The following is a 13,066-nucleotide window of genomic DNA, read 5'->3' on the forward strand; positions in this document are numbered from 1 at the left end:
GTCTGTGTGTCAGTGTGCAAGTGTCAGGGTATGTCCGTGTCCACGGGGTGGGTGTCTGGTGTAGGGTCTCCAAGTCAGTGAGGATGTGTGCATGTATACTCGCGGCGTGTGCCGTGGTGTGTGCCAATGTTTGTCGGTGTGTGCCTATCTGTGCCCGCGTGGGTGGCTATGTGTGGCGAAGCGTCCCTGGGTCGCTGCGCGTGTACCCCAGAGTGTGCCCGTGTCTGCGTGTGTCTGTCCGTGCCCGCGTGGGCGGCTGTCGGCGGCGGGGCGCCCCCGGGTCCGCGTGGGGGTGTGCGCCCCGGCGGGTGCCGAGGGGTTCACCCTCCGAGCGGGCGGAGCGCCACGTGCCGGGCCCGGGCGCGTCGCTCTGAGGCGGAGCCAGCCCGGGGCCCCAAGCCCCAGGCCGAGCCCAGGCGGGGCCCGCCCCCGACCCCGCCCCCAGCCCGAGCCCGCGCCGCCCGCCGAGCCCCGGAGCCCGAGCCGAGCGGCGGAGCCGAGACGGCGGCGGCGCCCGTGGGATGCGGGGATCGCACCCCCGGGGCCCCTGAGTCTGCGTCCAGTGCCCCGAGCCCCGCGCCGAGCCGAGTCCGCGCCGAGCCGCAGCCGCCCATCCCGGGGCCCGGGCCGGGGGACCAGCAGGTGAGCGAGCGCCCCCGCGCCCCGCAGCCCCGGCCGGGCCGGAGCCCCCTCCGCCCGCCGCCGCCCAACTTTCCTCCCCGCGGGTCGGAGCCTCCAGCCCCTGCGCGCCCCCTCCCCTGCTCCGGGTCCGCCCGGCAGCTCCCTCCCCCGTCACTGTCCCCGAGGGTGGGAGGGGGAGAAGAAGGGGCGCAGATCAGCCTGGCTGGAGGGGGTCCCCCGGGGGGGGGGGCGTCTCTAACCGCCGTGCGCCCCCTCCCCTTCCCTTTCCTTCCGGGTTTCCCAGTGCGCTGTCGAGGGCCGGGGGAGGGGGGAGCTGCGGCCCCGGCTTCCCGGCCGACCCTGGCGCACGCTCGGGGAGGGTCTGGGATTGGGACCCGGATTCCCGAGGCCGGAGACCCCAAGGTCAGAGCGGCGACTAGGCGCGCAGTGAGTGTGGTTCCAGAGAGTGGGGAAGCTGACCGAGCAGGGCTGGGAATGGGGGAGGGGGCCAAACACCCCGTTTCTCCGGGCCGGCGGAGCCGTCCGCTGGGGGTGTCCTCTTTGGGACGAGATCTCTGCCTGTCCTGACCGGGAACAGATCTCTGTGCGCCCTGAGAGGGTAGAGATCTGTGTGTGTGTGTGTCTTGTCTCTGCGCGCTCCGACCACAGAGATCTCTGTGCCCTCTGACGCCCTAATGGGGCCTCATTTCGTCTCTGTGCGCCGGGAAGGCGGAGAGATCTTCGTGTGCTCTCAACAGCGGAGATGCCTGTGCGCTGGGTTTGGGAAGAGTTCTCTGCCCTCCTTGCTCTGACCCCTCTGACCCGGGCAGACTCACACGCTCTGCGGGGAGGCAGCTCTTGTCCTCTGTTATTTGACGGTCTTTGGTGGCGCCCAGGGAAGAAGTGGAGGTGCCTATCGTTGTGGGGGCCGAGGTGTGGAGAGTGGTAGTGGTGGGGGGGCTGCTGGCGACAAGGCCCTGGCCATAGGCCCGCCTTGCAAACACCTGTTGGAGGCCAGTGCACCACGAATCAAGACACCATGACTGAGGTTGTGTAAGGAAGGAATTGATCTTCTCTCCTTAGTGCCTTGAGAGCAGCCTGGGGTGGTGGGATCAGTCTCCTCTTGGGGGCTTGGGCTGGCATTCCATTTCCCCAGCTGTCTCCTCGCCTCCTGCTGAGACCCCAAGCACCTCCCACAGTGGGCCTAGACAGCACGGTGGAGACAGGCACACCAAATGACCCCACCATGCTCAGCACCTCAGCCCTCTCCCTGATTCCCACTGTCCCCCAGGATCCAAAGGGACATGGAGCAGCAGAGGCCCAGGCGACCAGGAGCCCAGGCCCTTGCTGCTGCCCTCAACTCCTCCCAGTTAGAATTGGGCAGGTGCACGTGAGCAGGTGGTCATGGAGCTGGAAGGTGGAATGAGGGTGGCACAGGCTGATGACTTATGCCATGCTGCTGTCACAGGAGCGTGGGGAGAGCAGGGTCAGGGGACAGCCAGGGCAAAGAATACAAATTTCATGCTAGAATGGCCAGCCCCATGCTGAAATAAGCCTCACTGAACTTTTAGTCTAACCCTATCATCACCACATTGTACAGGAGGAAACTGAGGCTGAGAGTGGGTCAAGGACTTCTCCAAGGTCACCTAGAGAGAGAGTGAATTTGAGGCACCACTTAGGGTGAAGATTCCTTGAGATCTACTTCTTGGGAGCCAAACTGGTCTAGCACTGACCCAAGAGGATCTGAGCAGAAGAGGGATTGGCCCTGGCATACCAAGAACCAGCATCCAGCCCAATGTGGCATGGGCAGCTGCTGTGCCTCTGGGGTGCTTGGCCCTGTCTCTGTGTGGTGATTGAAGCTCCTCTGGAAAAATTCCAATATTGACTCACTCAGCATGAAGACTGAGCTTGGAGGAGTGGTGGGAAGCTGGGACACCAGAAACAGCTGGGAGTTGGGGAGCAGGGGAGGCTGGTGCTTGGGCAACCCAAGGAGAAGGGAGTCATGGGGGCAGCCTGAGATAGTGGGAATTGGCAGTCTCTGTTTTGTTCACAGGAAGCTAGTTCCTGCTGACCCTTGGGAAGCTTATTGGAAAGGTGTACAATGATAGAAATGTGTCCTCATAGTCCACTCGAAGGAGGAGTGATTACCTTGGGCCAGGAGAATCAAGGGTATCTGTCTAACAAAAATGACCTTCCACCCAGGTTTTGAAGGATGAATAGGAGTTTTCTGGATGGCGAAGTTTCGGTCCAGCCCTCAGGATCAGCATGTACAAAAGCACAGAGATGTGAAACAGCATAATTGTTAGTTCAGTGACCCATTGGGTCCCATGGTTTGAGGGAGGAAAGAGCAGAAGATAAAGCCAAGATCACAGTCACGGAAGCCCTTATGAGCTCTGCTCAGGAATTGGGAACTTATCCTCAGTAATGGTACTAAAAATAGCTAACATTCACTGAGTGCTTTCTGCTGGCCACTAAGTACTTTATAAGTCTCATCTCACTGAATCCTTGCATCAGTCCTGGAGGTAGGGACCATAATAATGACTGTTTGGCAGATGGAGAAACTGAAGTCTCAGAAAGGTTAGGTAACTTGCTCACCATCACACGTCTGCTAAGTAGCAGGACTTGAGTTTGAGCGCGGGGGTCCGAACATCCGCTCTTCACTGTACTACCTCTCCATGGCAGACCATGGGTGCCGTCCAAGGTCTTTCCGTTGAAGGAGAGGGACAGACAGGTTGCCACAGGCGTCCCAGCTTTCTTCTCTGTTAAGGGCCATGCCACTCTCCCATCCCTAACTTCGATTGCTCACTGAGTGATGTTCACAGCGCCGGATCACACTGTGAGGGGCAAATGGGCAGGGGAAGCTGCGTTGGCGAGCTTGGTGGAGAACAAAGGAGAAGCGATGGCTCTTTCAGGTTCTGATTTGAACCTGTAGGGCTTGCCGGGAGAGAGGCCAACATCCAGCAGTCAGTTGAGGGAGGGGTCCAGCGTTCAGGAAGGAGATGTGGGCTGGAGGTGGGAACTTGGAATCGTCTGTGAAAGCTCGTCATTGGAGCCATGGCAGTGAATTAGATTGTCCAGCAAGAGCGCAGACCAGTGGTTCTCAACGCTGGCGACATTAGCATCACTTGGAAAGCTTAAAAAAGAAAGAAACCCTATGTCCCGGCTCCACGCCCAGAGATTCTAATTCATTTGACTCTGGGGTAAGGCCTGGGCATCAGTAGTTTTAAAAGCACCCGGGTGATCCTAATGTGGTGAAGAGGGTGAGAGAGAGGAGGGTTGAATCCGGAGACCCGAGGCACTCCAACAATTGAGGCAGGAGAATTCTGCAAAGGAGGCTGGGGAGGAGCAGTCAGAGAGGTGGGAGAAGAGCCAGGAGCAGGAGGTGTCACAGGAAGCAAGGAGGACACATCCCAGGAGGAAGGAGAGTCATCCATGTCTTTCTGCTGAGAGAAAAAATACGTTCTGAGAAGTTCATGGATAGATAAAAAAGAATGCATCATTCAAAAACGAGTGTCCACTAGATTGAACAAGAGTAAGGGTGCTGGTGGCCTTGGCAACAGAAATTTCCTTTTTAATGCGTGCCCGGCACAGAGGGGTCATTGATGAATGAATGAATGAATGAATGAATGAATTGGTGAGAATGGAAGCCAGTTCAGAGTAAATTGAGGAGTGAGCAGAAGGTGAGGACGTGGAGACAGCATGTGTAGACAGCTCTTTCAAAGAGTTTGATGATTTAAGAGGGAGGAGAGAGATAGAGGGGTGCTGGTGAGGGGTGGGGTCAGCGGAGAGTTGTAGGGAGAGCCTGGAGTGGACACTGGAGGCGTGCGTGTCCATGCAGTGCGTCCACGTGTGGCTGCTTGTGGGAAAATGCCTCTCCCTTGCAGTGAGGGCGGGAGGTCTGTGAGTTAAAATTGTGCCCATGGGGTCTCAGTTGCTCTGGTTTGTCCAGTGGGCCAGCCAGGAAGACCCGGGGTGAAATGATTCTTCCTGTGAATCTCTGAGAGGGAGATTTTGATGGCAGGAACCGTGATTCCTGCTGGGGGCCGGGAGCTGGAAGGGAGGGAGATCTTACTCTGAGGAGAGAAAGTGTTCCAGAAAGCGGTGTCTGGAGACAAGATGAGGTCATCTAGAGCAGGTATGCAGGAGTAGAGGGGCTTGGGTAAGAGGCCTGTGGCAGAATCCACGAAGGTGGCAGAGAGAGAAGGTGAAGCCAGGGGGCAGCCTGTGGACAGAGGCTGGACGCGGACGCCGCAGGGAGCAGAGCAGTCACAGGGAGGCGGGTCCCGCAGTGAACCTCGGACTGGATGCCCACTGCCCTCTGCCAGCCCAGACTGGCCTGAGGAGTGAGTGAACTCTCTGAGGCAGAGTTCAGCCTGCGGTGGTGGAGGAGAGCCTGGACAGGACGTATAGCACCTACTCTGTGCCATGGAAGATTCTAGAAGGTGTACAATTCAGATACAATAACTGCTCTCATGAACATGGTTTACATACTATTGGGGAAAGATCAATTGGATGCTACTAAACAAATAGATAAGAAAGATAATTTTTGATAGTGAGCAGTGCTATGAAGGAAATAAAACAGGACGATGTGATGGAGAGATGGGATTGACTAGACTGGCTGGTCAGGGAAGGCCTCTTGAAGGAGAAACTGAACTGAGACCTGAGTAATAAGAAAGAACCAATCCTGAGGAGATCTGGGAGAAAAATATCATATAAAGAGAGAGCTGCAAGTGCAAAGGCCCTGAGGCAGGGTTGGCTGCTGTGGCTGAAGCAGAGGGAGTAGGGTGGGGATGGAGAGATTCCTAGCCTCTATTTCCACCCCCAACCCTTTCCGTTGTCTGCGCCTTCAGACTGCCCCTTTGGTTGTGCACGGCTTACACCACTCTCCTCAGGCTGGCAGCAGATCCTGGGGATGAGACTATATTTAGACACAACTCTCCTCTCTGTGGGCCTAGAACATACCGTGTCTTTTTAAGATGATCAATATGGAATGGGTGCTATTTATGGGACTCCACATCAATTCCTGGGGTCTGGGACCCTCAAATGGAGGAGGGAGGTGAGGACCAGGCTTTGTGGGCCAGGTACTGAGGCTGGCACCGCACTGGAACCATCTGACTCATGGACACTTTGAAACTTGTATCACCTCCCCTGCTGGGCCTGCCCTCACCCCATCCATGCAGTCACAGCCATGGGCTGGGGAGCTGGGTGTCCACAGCCTCCCCACCTCTAACTTCGTTTCCTGGAGGGGCATCCGGTGTGCCGAAGCCCAACAGAAGTTTTAGTTGTGATTGTTGAAGCCAGAGTCCAGTGGCACAGTTCATCAATCTCTCCTTTCCATTCCTCACTCTATTTACTACGCTGGATGGGCAGAAGGGGGTATCTAGGACCCTCAGCACCTCCCAGGTTCACCCCCTGGGCCAGAGAGAGATCTGCCCAGGACAGAGAAAATGCAAGGTTGGAGGCAGGAGCTCAGCCTCCCTGGTGGGAGGTCACTGTGGCCCAGAGCAGCCAGGGGAGGCTGCCTGGAGGAGGTAGGATTGGAGCCTAGCCATGGAAGATGCGCAGAATTTGGAGAGGTGAAAGGGATCAGATCATGTTTGTGGGCCTTTTGTGGGAAGAGAATGTTTATGCTCTGAGGCTGGACTTTCTCTTTCTCTCCTCTTCAATTTCTCTCCTGATTAAGTCTCCCAGGGAGGCAGTGGAAAGTTGAGTCCCTGCAGGGGTATTAACCGAGGGGAAGGATGGAGCTGTTCTTATGGCGTCTGTGTGGGCTCAGGGAGGTCCCTCACCCGCTCGAGATCCTGCTGTTGTCATCTCCAAGGGCTTTCGCTCCCTTGCTTACAACCGTGGGAGGCCACGGGCCGGTGCTGGTCACCCCATAGGCTCAAGGTCACACAGGATGCAGGTGATGATGATAAGCGCAGGGCCGTGTCTCCCTGGCCCCACCCAGGCCTTGCCCAGGCAGTCCCTGTGCTTTCTGGGAATGGATTTTGAACAGTAGAAAGGCTCTTCCTGGCATCAGGAGGGTGGTAAACGTCTTTCTGGCAAGTATTGATTCCTCGAAGTTCTGTGTGAGGGAAGAACCTGGCTCAAGAGGCAGTTTTCAAAGGGATGGCAGGGCAGGGAGAGGTAATCTGGCTTGAGGCACCAAATCCATTCTCAGGCTGCATTAGCCATCTCCCCCAGGCCGGGCTGGGAGGTGCCCTGGACAATCTAAGATGGGGGGAAAAAATCAGAACACGGGAGGGACCAGCCCAGCCCAATCACTACTTCCTGCTTGGCCATCAAAGCCCCAGTCCTGGGTGGATGGCAGGACAGTGGTCCTGAGGAACCCCTCAGAGCCAAAGTGCCCGCCCTCTGGGCCTACTCCCAGGAAGAATCGCAGCCCTCAGTCCATTCCCTGCTGGGCCCAGGGCCCCACCCAAGGGACACCCAGCTGGTGTTGGGGTGCAGGGAGGCCGAGGGTCAGAGGCTCGCTCACCACAGGCAGACTTGAGCGGAAGAAGGCACCGGAGCTCAGCTGGCCATTTGCAGCACCGGCCCTGCCACTGTGCTGCATCGGATGCGGCATAGACTGCCAGTTAAACAAAGCGACAGCTAGTTGCTAACAAAACTGCAAACCCAGGGAAAGCCCCCACTCCGCGCTTGCCTGCCTGGGTGCCTATTAGAGGTATAATTGCTGAGCTTCCATTTCAGGAAATGTCTGAGAGAGGGAGAGAAAAACACTCCTGAAGGATCCCCTGGGGCTGACCATCCCCGAAGATAGCTGGACTTCAGGTCCCCTCCAGCACTCGCCTTTTATGATTGAATTAAGGCCTTGTCCCCAGATGGGTCACTGGTATTCTCAGTGCATTGCACAGGTAATTAGATGCCACTCACCAACAAAAACAAAGTAAAAATCTCGAAAGCATTATGTTGAGCAGGAACAGTTGACACACGAGAGCCCGTACGGTATGGTTCCGTGTATGTGAAGTTCCAGAACAGGCAAAACTAATCCACGGTGATAGAAATCAGAAGAGTTGACTGAAAAGAGGCAGTGGGGAACTTTTGGGGACGATCAGAATGTTTACTATCTTAATTGGGGTAGTAGTTAAACAGGTATGGTTTATACATTTGTTGAAAGGCGTTCAACTGTACACCTAAAAACTGTATTTTCTTGTATATATATTATACCTCAATTTAAAAGAGTATTAAGGAAAAAGGGTTGCACATTTGGCTGTCCTGTGGCATGGACACTCTTGTGGCGTAGATTTTGTGTATTGGTGGATTGGCTTTTCTCCCTCTGAGGACGAAGAGGCCCTATAGCCTGGGCCTCCCAGGTTTCTCTGGGGGCATTTTTGTCACCCTCAGTGCACACAGTAGGTGCCCCATAAATGCCTTGGTTGCCATGGCATCGGTGCACAGTTCCCCTGTGAAGCCTTTTTTCAGCCCAGGTATTGAGAAAAATGAGTTGGAAGAAACTGGGCTGGAGAGAGACAGGATGCTGATTGCTGTCTTGTGGGCAACTGTTTGCTATGAAGGCATTTCCTGGCCCCAGGTGGGCACTTTTCTGGCCCCATTGTGTGTATTGTGAGGGTGTAGATGGTCGGGGTCTGGGGCGCAAGTGAGCCTAGGTGACTGTGGTGTCCCAGGAGTAGATCTTCCGGGCTCCCTCCTGGAGACCCCAGGGCGGGGCGGTTCTAGGCCTTGACTGACAGCTCAGTGCCGCTCAGCACGGTATAATAGATCTCCTATGCATGAAGCAGTAAAGGGGGTGAGAAGGAAAGCTCAGGTTTGAGGGGAATGGGATGCCGTGTGCCCTGTGGAGGGGGCCCTGAACGAGCTGGGGAGTTTGCAGTTCCTGTGGCCTGGCACCGAAACACCACCGAACATTCGATGAAATGAATGGGCAGCTTCCAAGCCCCCGAGCCCTGTCTTTACTGTGGGGGAGACCGACGAGAAGGCAGGGGGCTTGGGCTGAATCCAGGGCTCAGGCCATAGATGCGCCTCCCCCCATACCGGCTCTCCCCTCAGCTCCCACTCCGGAGGGCAGCGTGGTCTCAGGGCCCCCGGTTTCATCCCTGCCTGGGGAATCACTTCGGCAGAGCCCGCGGGTGGAGTTTTCCTGTCAGCTAAATTAGCCCCGGCTCCAGCCTGAGCGTTGGAATAAATGAGATGCAAATGTATGTAAATGAGGGCATCCCCGGCTTCTGGGGTGGGCGTGTTCGCCTCTGGGAGGGACGGGGATGATTCTGCAGGACTTCCCCAGATTGCTGGGGGCTGGGATAGAGACTAGAGAAGGGAACCCCTCAAGATCCCCCTTCCCCAGGACCAGGCTCTAGACCGGACAGGGTTAATGCCTGTGCAACCTCAAAGGAGTGGAGCCTGCAGGGAGCCGGTTAGCAGAGGCCCCGCACAAGGACGTGCCAATGTGCCTTTGGTCTGGGAGCAAGGACCTGAATGCACAGGCCACGAGCACCAGCTGGCACCCCCGCCGAGCCTTTGTCCAAGCCGTTACCCCGGGAGAGCCAGGACTCTGCAGATAATTGCCTGGGCGGGAGGGATGGCCTGAAACATGCTGTCGACCCGCCCCCCTGCCCCTCCCCCCCACCATCCCAACCTGTGGCTTAAGCCTGCAGAACCACCCACAGCCACTGCCAGAAACTGGGGTGGCCACCTTCTGATCTGGTGAGGACAACTCTTCAACCATCCCACCCCTCCTCCCCGTCCATTTCTTGCTCCTCCCCTCCCCCGCCCCCAGGCGGGCCTGACGCCCAGCCTCTGAGGAGTGGTGCTCAGTCAGAGTTTAGGGCCTGGTGGCTGGAATTTAGGGCAGTGCCATCCAATAGAGATATAATGTGAGCTACAAATGCGAGTCACATATGCAATTTTAAATTTTCTAGTAGCCATGTTTTAAAAAGCAGTAAGAAACAGGTGAAATTAATTTTAACATGTTTTATTTAACCCTGTATATCCAGAATATTACCAGTTTAAATTGTAATCAATATTCAAAAGTTAAAAATGAAATGGTTGACGTTCTTGATCGTACTAAGCCTTCAGAGTCAGTGTGGATTTTGCAAGAGCACATCTCAATCGGCACTCACCAGGTTCCAAGTGCTCCCGAGCCGTGTGTGCCCAGTGGCCGACTACCCTGTTGGCTGAGGCAGCTCTAAGGTGCCTGAGCTGGAGAGAAGAACTGCTGGGGAGTCGTTTCTGTCAGGGAAACTGCTGAGTCTTTGGCAAGGGCAGAAATGAGCCGGGTCTCCCTGGGAGCATCTGCCCACACGTGGGCCTGGGCAAGCCTGCCCTGCCAGGCTGCAGAGAGGGAGGACCAGCCTCAGAGGAGGCGGACGGAGCCAACTCACAGCTTTGGAGTAGGGATCACAGACACACTCAGTCCAGGTGGGTGGGCCACAGATAGACCATGACCCTTCCTCCCAGCTCTCTGTGACCTCAGAGGTCGGAGGCAATGTAGTGCAGTAGTTAGGCTCACAGGCCGGCTTCAGACAGACTGTCTTGCTGACTTAATCTCCGAGCATCAGATTTCTCATTTGTAAAATGAGGATAAACCACCAACCCCTCTCCTAGGATTGTTGCAAGGGTACAATAAGGTGATCACAAACAGTGCTTCTGCAGTCCTGGGTGCATAATGGGCCCATGATACCGCTGGGATGACCCGCCCCAGCTCAGAGTTGAGGAAACTGAGGTGTAGAAAGGCGGGGGATATGACGTTGTCCAGGGTTACAGTGTGGGTTAGTGGCTGGACAATAGGAAGGTTAATCTGGCATTCATTCATTCATTCATTCATTCACCAGGCCCTTCTAGGCACCTGTGTGGGGCCAGACCATGCCTTGGGAGCTCAGGACACAGCCAAAGGGAGAGGCAGATGTGGAAGTAAATTATTCTACCCTGTGATAAAGCTAATGTAGGCATACAAGGGTGTCAGGAAGTCAGAGAAGGGAAGGGCCAGCCGGTCAGGGAGGGCTGGTGTGGGCAGCCAGGAGGGTGTCAGAAGAGGGTCCTCTGAGCTGGGTCTCTTAGGAGGAAAATAATGAGAACAATGATAATAGCAGCTGACATTCATTGAGTACTTTCCATGTGCCGAGCACGTACAAGTATTAATACATTTATGCTTCAAACAGCCCTGTGAAATAGGCACTGTTATTAGCCCCATTCTACAAATGGGAAAACTGAGGTAGAGAAACATCAATTAACTTTCCTAAGAACACACTGCAGGTAGCAGGGACCCAGATTCACACCGGCAATCTGGCTTCCAAGCCACAGCCCTAACCCCTTCCCTATTCCACGTAGGAACAGGAAGTGTTCCAGAGGGGGGGAGAGGAAGAGGGCAGAGGGGAAGCGGAGCTGGACACAGGGGCTGGGTTCTCTGGCCCAGGGCATTTCCTCATTGCCAGTCTCAGCAAGACCGAGTGGAAATTTCCTTAAAAGCCACCACGGAGTCTCTTTGCTGATGACTGTTCCTCATTTCCCCCTTCGTCACCTGTTGATTTGGGATCCATTGCCTTGGGAAGAAAAATATGCTATGATGTCACTTGTGGGACTATGTACACAGTGGGTGCTGATTAAATGATCACTGAATCATTCAGTTAATAAAATGAGCCCATGAGTTGTGTTAATTAGTTTTAACGTGTTCTCCTCAAGGAAGAAATGAAGTCACTCCTGGTGCCTCCCCTCCACCTGTGGGGAGTGAGCCCCTGCTTCAAGGGCACCCATACCCTCTCCCTGAGCCTCTTGCTTTAGGATGGAGGGGCAGCGGGAGGCAGTGCCACGGGGCCGGGGCACAGGTGGAACGAGTGCCCAGGGTGGTGGGTGCTCCAGCCCCAGGTCACCCCGACCTGCAGGGCGAGAGAGAGGAGCCCAGAGCAGAGGAAGCCAGCAGAGATTTTCTAGGAAGCCTAGGAACCACTTCCACCGAGCGTTTTGCATAAATTTACATGGCAAAGAATATTCTTTGCATGTTGTGTTCCAGAGGCTCCTGATTCCAAGGCGACCAAAATGCCAGACGTGACTCAGGACGCTGGAGTGTGCCTGCCCTCGGGATCCAGGAGGGCAATGGGCAGGAAGGGGCTGCAAGGAGGGGTTAGGCCGGAGTGGAGTCCCTCTTCACCCCTCAGATGAACAACCGTCCTGGTTTGTCTGGGACTGAAGGTATCTCAGACACAGGAATTCTACTGCTAAAACAGGGGAAATCCTGAATATCACCGCCCCATCCCAGACAGTACCCACAGTTGCACTCTGGGCTGCCAGCCTGTCATGCTCTGTGCCGTAGCTTTGTAACCACCATTGATTGAGCACCAGCTCTCTGCCCTGTGCATTCAGGAAATCTTCCGCCCAGCAGGCCTATTGAAGAAACAAAAAGAGGAGACCGTCCAGGACAGTCCAGTCTGGTGTGAACAGTCAATATTCTTCCCTACAACATCTCTGCCCTGATGTGGACATCCATACGTACAGGCCAGTGACTCAGAGGAGGGCGCGAGAAGCTTTCAGGCTGTTTGGGGAGACCAGAATTGCCCCCATGGCCTGTCAGAGAGCAGCTGAGGCGTGAAGGGGGCAAGGACTGGTGGTGGGGCTCAGCCTCCTGGCCCAGAGGAGTGAGGTCAGTGTGGGTGGGCAGTCAGAGGAAGTATCCTGGAGGAGATGGGGTAGTGAGGAGAGCCTGAGGTCACTCTGCCCTCGCACAGGGCTGGGGAAGTGTTTGGGAATGTGTAGGCTAGGGAGTGGTGGGAGCTGCACGTGGAGGATGGAAGGTAAAAGGGAGGAGGCCAGTGGTAGTGGGATCAGCATGGTCCCAGCTGGGACGAGGATGCCTGTCCCAGGGCAGTGGCATTGGGGATGGGGGCTGTGGAGTTTGGTGGGGGTGTGGGGTTGTAGCCAGTGTCAGAGGAAGGGACGTCAGGAGGAACCAGTTTGAAAAGGAGCATTCATAGTTTGTTCCCATTAACTCTCAGGAACCACCAGAATGTAGGGAGAGATGCACCCAGTAAGCAGAAGCTGATGAACTTGGGACAGGATGGAGTAGCGGGTCCCTAGAGCTCGAGTGAAGCTGACAGGATAGGGGAAACTGGCCCAGGGAGTGTGGTCAGCTGGAAGAAGCTGTCCTAGCCCAGGGAGCGGCAGCAGGGCTGGTGCAGATGGAGAAGCTGTCCTGGGTGAGAGGAGAGAGTCACGGAATGCTGGCGTCTAGAAGAGGAGCTGTGCTCTTTCAATCAGATCAAGTCCAGGCTACCCCGCATGATGGAGCTGTGCAAGGCAGAGGCCCCCTGCTCTTCCCCAGCTAGGGGTGGGTCCTCCCTGGAAAGCTGGGGACTTGACCTCCTAGGTCTTAGGGGTATGGCTGGGCCTGAGCCTAGAGCATCCTTAGACCACCCCCAACCCCTCCTTCCCTGGCATCCCCGGAAACCTTGCAGCCAGAGCTCAACCAGTCTCCACCACAGCAGGGCGTGGG

General features: G+C 55.9%; 1 protein-coding gene across 5 annotated transcripts in view; it reads left to right on the forward strand.

Annotated features, from left to right (window-relative positions):
• Positions 1-489: 489 nt before the first annotated feature.
• SCN5A (sodium voltage-gated channel alpha subunit 5) overlaps positions 490-13,066 on the forward strand; it is a 99,389-nt gene continuing 86,812 nt past the window's right edge. For all 5 annotated transcript variants that reach the window (XM_046647980.1, XM_046647995.1, XM_046647974.1 and 2 more), the window contains exon 1: positions 490-642. The gene's annotated coding sequence lies outside the window, so the exon portion shown is untranslated. The remainder of the gene's footprint in view (positions 643-13,066) is intronic.

Source organism: Equus quagga, chromosome 1 (assembly GCF_021613505.1).
Source record: "Equus quagga isolate Etosha38 chromosome 1, UCLA_HA_Equagga_1.0, whole genome shotgun sequence".
NCBI lineage: Eukaryota > Metazoa > Chordata > Mammalia > Perissodactyla > Equidae > Equus > Equus quagga.